Source organism: Heptranchias perlo, chromosome 20 (assembly GCF_035084215.1).
Source record: "Heptranchias perlo isolate sHepPer1 chromosome 20, sHepPer1.hap1, whole genome shotgun sequence".
NCBI lineage: Eukaryota > Metazoa > Chordata > Chondrichthyes > Hexanchiformes > Hexanchidae > Heptranchias > Heptranchias perlo.
In genome coordinates this window covers 38,332,809-38,344,404 of record NC_090344.1, presented here as the reverse complement: position 1 = coordinate 38,344,404, position 11,596 = coordinate 38,332,809, and positions in this window count along the sequence as shown.

The following is an 11,596-nucleotide window of genomic DNA, read 5'->3' as shown; positions in this document are numbered from 1 at the left end:
TTTCCATTCTATGTGGGACCGAAGGACTACTTTTCGGTCTTTGCAAAACAATTGTTTACTGTTCTCTTGTTATTTTCTGCAATACTATGCCTTGAGAACGTGATGCTGAGTTTCACACAACACACAAGATGGAGTATAGAGATTTGGGGCACTAAGTTGGACCGTGTAGCGCCCGTTGTTTCGGCTACGTTTCCAGCGTGACGTGCGCTGGACGCCATCTTGGTATAGAAGTTAGCATAGGCGCAGATAACGAACGCTGGAATCATGTAAAGTAGGGAGAAAATGGCTTCAATCAGTGTGCAATGCTGATTTAAAGGAATAGACACTATTTTTGGACTTAACGCTCAACTCAATGCACAGTCTTAACCCCGACTAGCTGAACATGTCTTAGAGTTCCTGGAGGACCCCCCACCGGCGCTATTTAAAGGGACCATGCAGAATTTACAGGTTAGTGGCTGGATTATTGCTTCTGGCTGCCGAGACATTTGTAACTGTTTTTGGAGGTCTCCTATACTTGAATACTAGGACGCAGGGACATAGCCTAACATTTAGAGCCAGGACTTGCAGGAATGAAGTTAGGAAATGCTTCTACACGCAAAGGGTGGGAGATATTTGGAACGCTCCTCTGCAAACGGCAGTTGATGCTAGCTCACTTGTGAAAGTTAAATCTGAGATTGATAGATTTCTGTGAACCAAGGGTATTGAGGGATATGGGGCTAAGGCGGGTACTTGGAGTTAGGTCACATGTCCACCATGATCTCACTGAATGGCGGAACAGGCTCGACGGGCTAAATGCCACTGCCACTTGCTGCCTCTTGATATGCGCCACCTTCTCCTGCAAAAATGTTGGACATGTGTCTGGGTGATGTGCCTGTCATGGTTGAATAGTTGCCAGTTTATGTGGCCTGTGAGTTGTGGGTGGGTGGCTTGAAACAGTGGTAATGTGTAAGGGTGAGAGAAAGCATCTGTTTGGAAGAGTTGAGTACTATGGAAAGAGTTTGTTGGTATGTGGGTGATGCGGGGTGTAGTGCGTGATGTAGTTGGAAGGAGACACCACTTGACAGAGTAGACCTCACTCTCCTTGACCATTCATGTCAAAGCATTGAACTTCTTCCTGTGCTGCATCCATGTTCATGATGCTGTGCGCCTGGCATTGGCTTCGTCCCCCATTGCCTCCCACTCCCTTTTGGATATATGCCCCTGCCTCCCCCCCGTGGATATAGGATGTCCCTCCTTCTGTCCACCTCTTGCACCAAGGTCTCTAGTGCATCAGCAGAGAACCTTGGTGCATGCACTCTCGCAGGCCTGGTACCAACTCAGATCGGCAAATTGGTGAGGTCTGGCGTGCAGATTGGAGGATGTGGGATTTAGTAGTGCGCAACAGTGTGTAAACATAGGGATGGGACCTGCATCTGTGTTTTACGTGTGCAATGTCTGATCTCAATTCAGACTCCGTGCAGACAGTTGACTGTTATTTTCAGCAAATCACAGGTACCAGCTACCTTTAAGAGATTTCAAAGAACCATCCTCCCTTTAAGAGATTGCACTCCCTCTGGTGGTGGAAAGTGCGAATTGCATTGATTCCATATGCAAGGCCTGGAATGGAATGCTGATTGCAGGTAAGTCCTCCGGTGGGCCGAAACTCGCATCCTGCCTGCGCATGCGCAGTGGTCGTTGGGGACAGGGTACTAGCACATCACGCTACCTGCACCCAAAAACGGCCCCTATCGAATTTTTCCCCCTTGTTCTTTATTTTAAATACACTGGAAAATTCCGGACGGTTGTAATACCCAGTTCGTCTTGGTTGTCCACCGAGTCGCAACCACAGTCCTCAGAGAGTTTGTCCAGTTGGTTGTGTATTTTTTCGTGCCACCCCAGGATGCCTGTGGTTAATCTCATTCCACTTTTGTCTCACCCTTGTGACGTCATAAATATGCTCTCGGCCAACCTCCATGTCAAGTAATTGAGCCTGAAGAGCCCCTTAAACTTATGAACTTTAAACGGTTCATGTACGAACATACGAACAATGACGGACAGGAAAAGACCCTCTGGTCCATCCAGCCTGTCCCACATAATTAATAATACCTCGTGCATCACAATGTATACACTCTCCACCCCACTCAAATGCCATGTGATGTGACAAAATGAAGTGTTTTGTCTGTGGTGTGTTTTTCTTCTGTCTTCATGGCACCTTTGGAGTTAAAGTGAGGCTCGCTGAAAGAAATAACCCAGTTGGTCCATTTAGTGTTCACTCCCAGAGATGAACCGGCTCCGAGGAGACCAGTTGGCTTTCCCATGTTCCTACTGGTTAATGGAAAAGCCATTTGGATTGACATTACGAGTCGCCTAGTCACGCTAGCTACTGGTTTTGGTCCTCAAGTGATCCATTAATTCAAAAGGAATTGACAGTCAGGTGACAAATGGATTTGGGTGTAACACTTGTTAGAGGGACACCATTGGCAATCCAGGGGAAATCCCAGAACTGCAGGCATGCTCTGTGTCTTTAAGTATATGGAAGTATTGAAGTATCTTAAAGCAGCTTTGTTTAGTCTTGAAAGCTACATTTTTGATTTCCTTTATTTCTCGGTGAATCTCAAACAGCGCTAAGTACATCTCAATGAGTGCGCTCCCAGCTCACCAGTTCTTCTGAGGCCATCAAGAGACAGACAGGAGACTCCGTGGGGAAGAGGCAAAGAATCTCAAGGAAAGCTATTGATTCGGGTTGCTATCTCTGATCCTGTATTACTTGGATTATTAGCGTTGGTTTAATTTTTTTTCTGTATTGAAGGAAGAATGGAGACCACAAGAAGGCTGATGACATATCCAGTCAGCTAAAAACAGTGCAAGGGTTTCTGTTGACATGCCTGGGCTTGTTAAACGACCCGATATGTAAGGGTAATGTAACGTAGGGAATGAGGGTTGATTTGAAGGAGTGGTGTTTGGCACTAAGCATTAAAGAAGTATATGAGTAAAATGCCCCACAGTGGTTCCGTGTGGGTTCACCATAATACAGGTAAGAAAGGCCAAAAGGTCACTGTCTGCTAAAATCACAATGCAGCCATTTTACCTGTGAATGATGTAACTGTACACTGACTATCTTGAAGTTGTAAAGCTATTAAAATACTTAATCATTGCAAACAGGAACATCTGCTATTTTATCCCAACCAAGCAGAAATTGCTGTCGGCTCCCAAACTATTCTTTCACCTCTGGGCTTTGGTTAGAGGTGAAAGTCTTTTTTTTCTGCTGGATGTAATGTTTTTGAGGGAATTTATCAGATTCCTAGCAGTTATAATTCCATTGCACCAAATGTGCCTATAATTTGGCACCGATTAACTTTAAACAGGCAATCTCACTGCAAGATGCCCAAGAGATTGAAGCATCACACTCGTGATACAAAGAAGAATGCTTTTTGTGGATAAGGCACGTTGTTGGGGATGGGTGGAGAAAGCTTTACTCTAAGTCTAACCCATGCTGTATAGAATGCCTGACCTGGGAGTGCATGTGACTGAAACTGGGTGTCAAAGGCGAAAGATCTCCCATTCCCCAGTACCAGTAACATTCACCTTGATGAACACAAAGTTACCCTGTTTTATTTTTTTGAAGTGATGTGACGTACACCAATTCCATTTGAATGTTCCTCTCACAGTGACAGTGGACTGCGCTGTTGCCCAGTAAGTAAGAGGTGAAGTACGCCTCACATCAGCAAAGCACTGGCCTCCATTCTAGATCTGCCTTGTTCAATTGAAAAAAATCTGTTGCTAGTGTGAATCTCTCCCACCCCTGTAGGCCCACAATTTGTTTTGGAACAGTTAGAGGCCATTATGCCCAATGAATCTATCCCTTTTCCATGAGTTAGCTTTACCTACCTGCCTTCTCACATTGTCCCTCAATCCCAGTGCTGTCATGAAACACATCGAAATGCCACTTGAACCCTTTTATACTTGGTGCTTAATAACCATTCCTGGTGTTCTATTCCGCAGCTTTATCACCCTTCAAATATCCCGAAAAATTTCAACTAGGTCACCTCAGCAGCAGGCAGGATAATCCCTAAGCATTATGCAAAAAAATCAAACGATGTTTGGGAGAGCAGCCTTGGGTTTTGCTGACTGAAGAACATGACTTGACGAGAGTAGACAAGTCAATCCTACATAGCTCTGCAGTAAGCTCTCTGATCTCCAAGGAGACGATTCCACAGGGGCCATACAGTAAGCTTACTCAGATACTCAAACTAAGAAATCCATCCCACTAACTTCAAACGCATAAAAAACAGAGAACAGTTCCACATCAAAAGCAAAATACTGAGGATGCTGGAAATCTGAAATAAAAACAGAAAATGCTGGAGAAGCTCAGCAAGTCAGGCAGCGTCTGTGGAGAAAGAAACAGAGTTGATGTTTCAGGTCGATGACCTTTCGTCAGAACTAGAAGATGTTAGTTTTACTTTACAGAGAATGGTTCCAGCTATCTATCAATGATGAAAATCATATGATGATAAAGAAAGACTTGCATTTCTACCACACTTTTCACAACCTTAGGATGTTGCAAAGCGCTTTACAGCCATTGAAGCCCTTTTGAAGTGTAGTCACTGTTGTAATGTAGGAAACGCGGCATCCAATTTCCACACAGCAAGCTCCCACAAACAGCAATGTGATAATGTCCAGATAATCTGTTTTTTAGTGATGTTGGTTGAAGGATAAATATTGGCCAGAACACCGTGGAGAACTTCCCTGCTCTTCAAATAGTGCCATGGGATCTTTTACCTGAGAGGACAGATGGGGCCTCGGTCTAATGTTACCAGTTTATTCCAGATCCCTTTTCTTCTGCCGAACAGAAAACAAAATCCACTTTCAGAGACAAGCCCTTGCTTCCTATGAACAGAAGTGTGCCCTGAGCGAACAATAAACCTTTTTACTGCTGTAGGAGTTCCACTACCTTCCATGTCATTTTAGAAGATGCATAATATCAGTCCAAGCAAATCACTTTTTGCAACAGACTTCATTCATCAAACAGGTTTATTCATGGATAGAGTTACTCAGAGAAGTATAAGCAAGAAATTGAATCCATTCAAGTATAATTGCCTCCTTGTCTCACAGACAGACCAAAACCAAACTGAGTAAAGGTTGGCAGCTCTGTGCCATTCACTCACAGGATTCCCTTTTGATCTAATTTCCAGCAGTATATCCTGATGAGATTTACAGGATAAATACACTATCAGACAACAGTACAAGTTAATGAGCCAACAGTCCATAGCAGAGAGCAATCATTCAAATCGTAACCGGGAAATGTTCGAGCAAGACACTTAATGTTGACATTCCTCCAATGAGGCCAATAAATTGACCTTTTAATGAAGACATAACTTCCATGTTGAGTGTTGGATGAAACTATTACTTGATATTAATGAGGCAAAAAGCAAGTTCTTTCTTCTCAAACTGTAGAAATGCATAAAGAGAGACCGTTAGCAACTGTTCACACATTTCTACATTAATGTGGTCAGGTATCTCTTTATGCATTTCTACATTACCAATAAAATATGATGTGATTGCCATTTGTGAAGGGTCGGTGATGTCTGACTAATAGTGTTGAATTTTTTGAGGAGATCACTAACAAGGTGGATAGGGGAGAATCTATGGATGTTGTCTATGTGGACTTCCAGAAGACATTTGTTAAGAGATTATTAGCAAAAATGAGAGCGTATGGAATTGGAGGTAACCTTGTGACGTGGGTTAAAAATTGGTTGGGAGTTCAGAGACAGAGAGTAGAATCACAGAATCATAGAAAGGTTACAGCACGGAAGGAGGCCATTTTTCCATCAAGCCTGCGCCAGCTTCTTGAAAGAGCAATCCAGCTAGTCCCACTCCCCAGCCTTATCCCCGTAGCGCTGCAAATTTTTTCCTTTCAAGTACTTATCCAGTTCCCTTTTGAAGGCCATGATTGAATCTGCCTCCACCACCCCCTCAGGCAGTGCATTCCAGATCCTAACCACTTGCTGTGTAAAAAAGTTTTTCCTCATGTCACCTTTGGTTCTTTTGCCATTTACCTTAAATCTATGCCGTCTGGTTCTTGACCCTTCCGCCAATGGAAACAGTTTCTCTCTATCTACTCTGTCTAGACTCTTTATGATTTTGAATACCTCTATCAAATCTCCTCTCAACCTTCTCTGTTCCAAGGAGAACAACCCCAGCTTCTCCAGTCTATCCACGTAACTAAAGTCCCTCATCCCTGGAATCATTCTAGTAAATCTCTCTGCACCCTCTCTAAGGCCTTCACATCTTTCCTAAAGTGCAGTGCCCAGAACTGGACATAATATTCCAGTTGTGGCCGAACCAGTGATTTATAAAAGTTCATCATGACTTCCTTACTTTTGTACTCTATGCCTCTATTTACAAAGCCCAGGATCCCGTATGCTTTTCTAACCACTTTCTCAACCTGCCCTGCCACCTTCAACGATTTGTGCACATATACCCCCAGATCTCTCTGTTCCTGTAACCCTTTTAGAATTGTGCCCTCTAGTTTAGATTGCCTCTGCTCATTCTGCCTACCGAAATGTGTTACCTTGCATTTTTCTGCGTTAAATTTCATCTGCCACGTGTCCACCCATGCCACTAGCCTGTCTATATCCTCTTGAAGTCTATCACTATCCTCCTCACTGTTTACTACCCTTCCAAGTTTTGTGTCAACTGCAAATTTTGAAATTGTGCCCTGAACACCCAAGTCCAAGTCATTAATATATATCAAGAAAAGCAGTGGTCCTAGTACCGACCCCTGGGGAACACCACTGTACACCTCCCTCCAGTCCGATAAACAACCGTTCACCACTCCTCTCTGTTTCCTGTCACTTAGCCAATTCTGCATCCACATTGCTACTGCCCTCTTTATTCCATGGGCTGCAATCTTGATGATAAGCCTACTGTGCAGTACTTTATCAAATGCCTTTTGAAAGTCCATGTGCACCACATCAACTGCATTGCCCTCATCTACCCTCTCTGTTACCTCATCAAAAAACTCTATCGGGTTAGTTAAACACGATTTGCCTTTAACAAAATCCATGCTGGCTTTCCCTAATCAATCTACCCTTGTCCAAGTGACTGTTAATTCTGTCCTGGATTATCGTTTCTAAAAGTTTCCCCACCACTGAGATTAAACTGACTGGCCTATAGTTGCTGGGTTTATCCTTACACCCTTTTTTGAACAAGAGTGTAACATTTGCAATTCTCTGGTCCTGTGGCACCACCCCCATATCTAAGGATGTTTGGAAGATTATGGCCAGTACCTCCGCAATTTCCACCCTTACTTCCCTCAGCAACCTAGGATGCATCCCACCTGGACCGGGTGACTTATCTATTTTAAGTACAGCTTGCCTTTCTAGTACCTCTTCTTTATCAGTTTTTAGCCCATCCAGTGTCTCAACTATATCCTCCACAGAGTAGGGATAAAGAGTACATACTCTGATTGGTGGAATGTGACAAGTGGTGTTCCCCAGGGGTCTGCACTGGGGCCTCAGCTTTTCACCATACATATAAATTACTTGGATGAAAGAATAGAAAGTTGTATGTCCAAGTTTGCGGATGATACTAATTCGGTGGAACAGTAAGTAGTGTAGATGGGAGCAGGAAGTTACAAAGGGATTTAAACAGATTAAGTGAGTGGGCAAAATTGTGGTAGATGGAGTTCAACGTGGGGAAGTGTGAGGTCGTCCACATTGGATCCAACAAAGACAAATTGGAATATTTTCTAAATGGCAAGACACTAGAAACAAGTGGAGCAAGGGGATTTGCGTGTCCAGGTGCACAAATCACGAAAAGCTAGTGCACAGAAGGTTGAAATACAAAGGAGAGAAAGTTTTGCTTCAGTTGTTGGAGTTTTGTGTTCAGTTCTGGGCACCAAAGGCTCAATTTTAGGAGGCAATTGTGGGTGCGTTGGGGGTGGGGGGCTCCGAATATCGCGGAAATCCTGTTTGGGTTCGGAAGCCGGCTCCAACCCGCCGACTTCCGAGTTTCCCAGAGACCCACCTATGTGCATGCAGGCGACCCGAAAACAGACATCCTGCGGGCAATTAAAGCCGGTGCGATGACAGTTAAAGAGCCAAATGTACCTTAAGGCACTTTACTTGTGACAGATTAAATGATTGTAACGATTTTTAACTTACCTGGGCGGTTTGCCCACCACTTCTGATTCACGCCCGCCGGATCAGGAAACAAAAAACTAAATAAATTAAATAAAAAACCATAGATGGTAGTGAAAACACAAAATGAACCTACCTTTGCACCCTGCTCCGATGTCCGATGTCTCCCCCTCTGATGTCCCACTCTTCACCCCCCACCAACGTCCTCCCAAAGTCTCCCTCTTCATCCCCCAATGTCCTCCTGATGTCCCCCTCTTCACCCCACCGATGTCCTCCTATTTTCCCCCCCCGATCTTCCCCTATCTCCCCCCACCGATCTTCCATTCTCCCCTCCCCCCACCCCCGATCTTCCATTCTTCCCCCAGATCTTCCACTCTTGCTCCCGGTCTTCCAGTCCAGTGCCAGATGACGTCTCGCTCTCTCTCTTCCCCACCGCGCCCCCCCCCCCCCCCCCCCCCCGCCCTCGCATTGCAGCTTCTGACGGCAGCCAGCCTGTCAAATCAGGTTCACTGCCGGATGCGAAACCCGGAGAGGACGTCAATCATCAGCAATCAGCATGCGATCGCGTCGGAAATGGTAAGTTTTGTTCATGAGGGTTTGCCATGTGCACCTTCACCGTCTCCCCCTCCCCCCACCGCTGCCAACCCGCCACCATTGCAAAATCGACCCCTATATCTCAGGAAGGATATATTGGCCTGAGAGAAGATACAGCGCAGAGTTACCAAAATTATACCGGGACTGAAAGGGTTAAATTATGAGGACAGGTTGTATAAACTTAGGTTGTATTCCTTAGAGTTTAGAAAATTAAGGGGTGATCTAATTGATGTATTTAAAATGATTCCTTTTAAGAAGTTATTTCCTGAGGTGGGGAATTCTAGAATAAGGGGGCACAATCTTAAAATTAGAGCTAGGCCATTCAGGAGTGAAATCAGGAACCCCTATTTCACCCAAAGGGTAGTGGAAATGTGGAACTCTCTTCCTCAAAAGGCTCTGGATGCTGGGGGATAATTGAAATTTTCAAGACTGAGAATGACAGATTTTTATTATGTGAGGCTGTCTTGAGATATAGAGTAAAGGTGGGTAAATGGAGTTGAGGTACAGATCAGCCATGATCTCATTAAATGGCGGAACAGGCTCGAGGGGCTCAATGGACTGCTCCTGTTCCTATGTTCTGAGATGCAATATTATATTAATATTAATACTGATATTTGTTTAGAAAATATAAATGAGGAAGTGATGAGAATTCACCACATGGACTGCAGCGGTTCAAGAAGGCGGCTCACCACCACCTTCTCAAGGGCAATTTGGGATGGGCAATAAATGCCGGCCTCGCCAGCGACGCCCACATCCCATGAACGAATAAAAAAAAAAATTGAGATTTTAGTCAAGGCAATTGAGGGTTTGATTGTGCAATTGTAGTAAGCACTGTACAGTGGTTGAAAGACCAACATCAATCACAAGGAAATAACCCAACCATAAACACAGTCTTGACCATGTTTTCCACTTTTCCAAAGAGAAATGGTTTAGGGTGATTTATCATTGAGAAACTGGGCCCTAAGATACTGTGCTGTGCATTGCAGAGTGGTAAGGGTTTTATAAGCACTTGTGATTCCTCACACCATGAGTTTGTGATGTTGGCTGTGTGCCCTGGGTGGGAGAAGGAAGATAGTGGAGGGACATTACATCTGGCCATTTGTGTGAAACTTCAACTGGTTGCAGTATTGAAGGGATATTGGCAGAAGGAAAAAAAAACACATTTTTTTCGAAAGTATCTTATCCTTTTCAGTCAACCTCAAAAAGCCATTGTGGTGTTTTTAACTTGCTGTTGGTACATGTTAAACAATGTAGTCGGTGACTTGCGTGTCTTGTAACGTCAATGGGACGTCAGCATCCCTTTCAGTTCTGGGCTGTACTATTTTAGTGTTTGCTGTTTCCGTGACCTCAACCTGTTGTTCTCTCTACTTCATGAGTGTGAACAATGGCTGAGATGATGGTTGTTCCGAATGGCCCATCAGCAATGGTTGAGACAATGACTTCTCTGAATGACTTGACCTCTCTCTTTTTATTAGTAGCTCAAGGCAGTACTCAGTACAACTCCTGCATATCTAATGGCGCACTGAGTCCTTGAACGTCAGAGCCTGCTAATAACCAGTGGAAGTGGCACGATTCTCGCCTTCTTGTTTGACTCGACAGCTATTTCTGGACATTTGAGTAATGCACAGAATTAACTGTGTGTGTTGAACTTCATGTTCAGGCTTTAAGGAAGATGCGAGCTTTCTGTCTGTGTAGAGTTTCAATGCATGTCTTAGCTCAAAGTACAAAAGAAAGAATGTCAGAATTTATGCCTTTGGTATTGTGGCAACTCTGGCCAACACCAGAAATATGGGAAAATCTTCAAATCACAAAATTCATACTGGTTAGAAGGTATAAATGTAACAAATGCAATATCAACCCCCACACCTGTCTTAGCTCGAATGTCTTAGCTCTGGCTCAGTTGGTAGCACTTCTGCCTCGAGTCCAAAGATTGTGGGTTCAAGTCCCACATCAGAGACTTGAGCTCAAAATCTAGGCTGACACTCTAGTGCAGTACTGAGGGAATGCTGCACTGTCGGAGGTGCCATCTTTCACACAAGACCTTAAACCACTGCCCTCTCAGCTGGATGTGAAAGATCCCATGGCACTATTTTGATCCTCGTCAACATTTAGCCCTCAACCAACATCACTAAAACAGATTATTTGACATTATCACATTGCTGTTTGTGGGACCTTGCAGCGTACAATTTGGTTGATGTGTTTCCTACATTACAACAGTGGCTACACGTCAAAAAAATACTTGATTGACTGTGAAGCGCTTTGGGATGTCCTGAGGTTGTGAAAGGCACTATATAAATGCAAGTTCTTTCTTTCCTCCTCTTTTTCAAACTACAATGTACACAAAATAATTCTCACAAGATTCCTTTTTAAGGACGGACATAAAAATGGGTTATTTACCATCGGTTATGGAATTACTTGAAAAAAGGGAATGAGGCGGCAAACAAAGCAAAAAGTCAAAAGGTACATAAAGGATTTGATAAATTAAAACTTGACGTCTCAACACTCTTTAGTGACACAGACAAAAGCGACTGAGAGGGCCTGTTAAATAACAGCAAAAGGTAGGGCTGCTGATTGCAAATAAGAATCTGTATCTCATCATGGCACAATACATTGGAGCTCTCTTCACACATTTTATTTTAAATTTCTTTTTAGCTGGAACAAGTTGGCCTCAGGCAGTGAAACTATTCTTGCAGTCATTGTAGTTTTGCCAAGACTTAAAGTGATATCCAGCGGGGTTTCTGTCGGAGAGGGAGCAGACAAAAAAAGAACTGATGGCGGCTACTTTGAGATGTTCTCATGCAAAGTGGGAATAGGGTTTTCGTTTTATTAATCCTCAAAAATCGTTGCTAGGAGCAAGCAACCCAACAGTTTTCTGTGGTGCT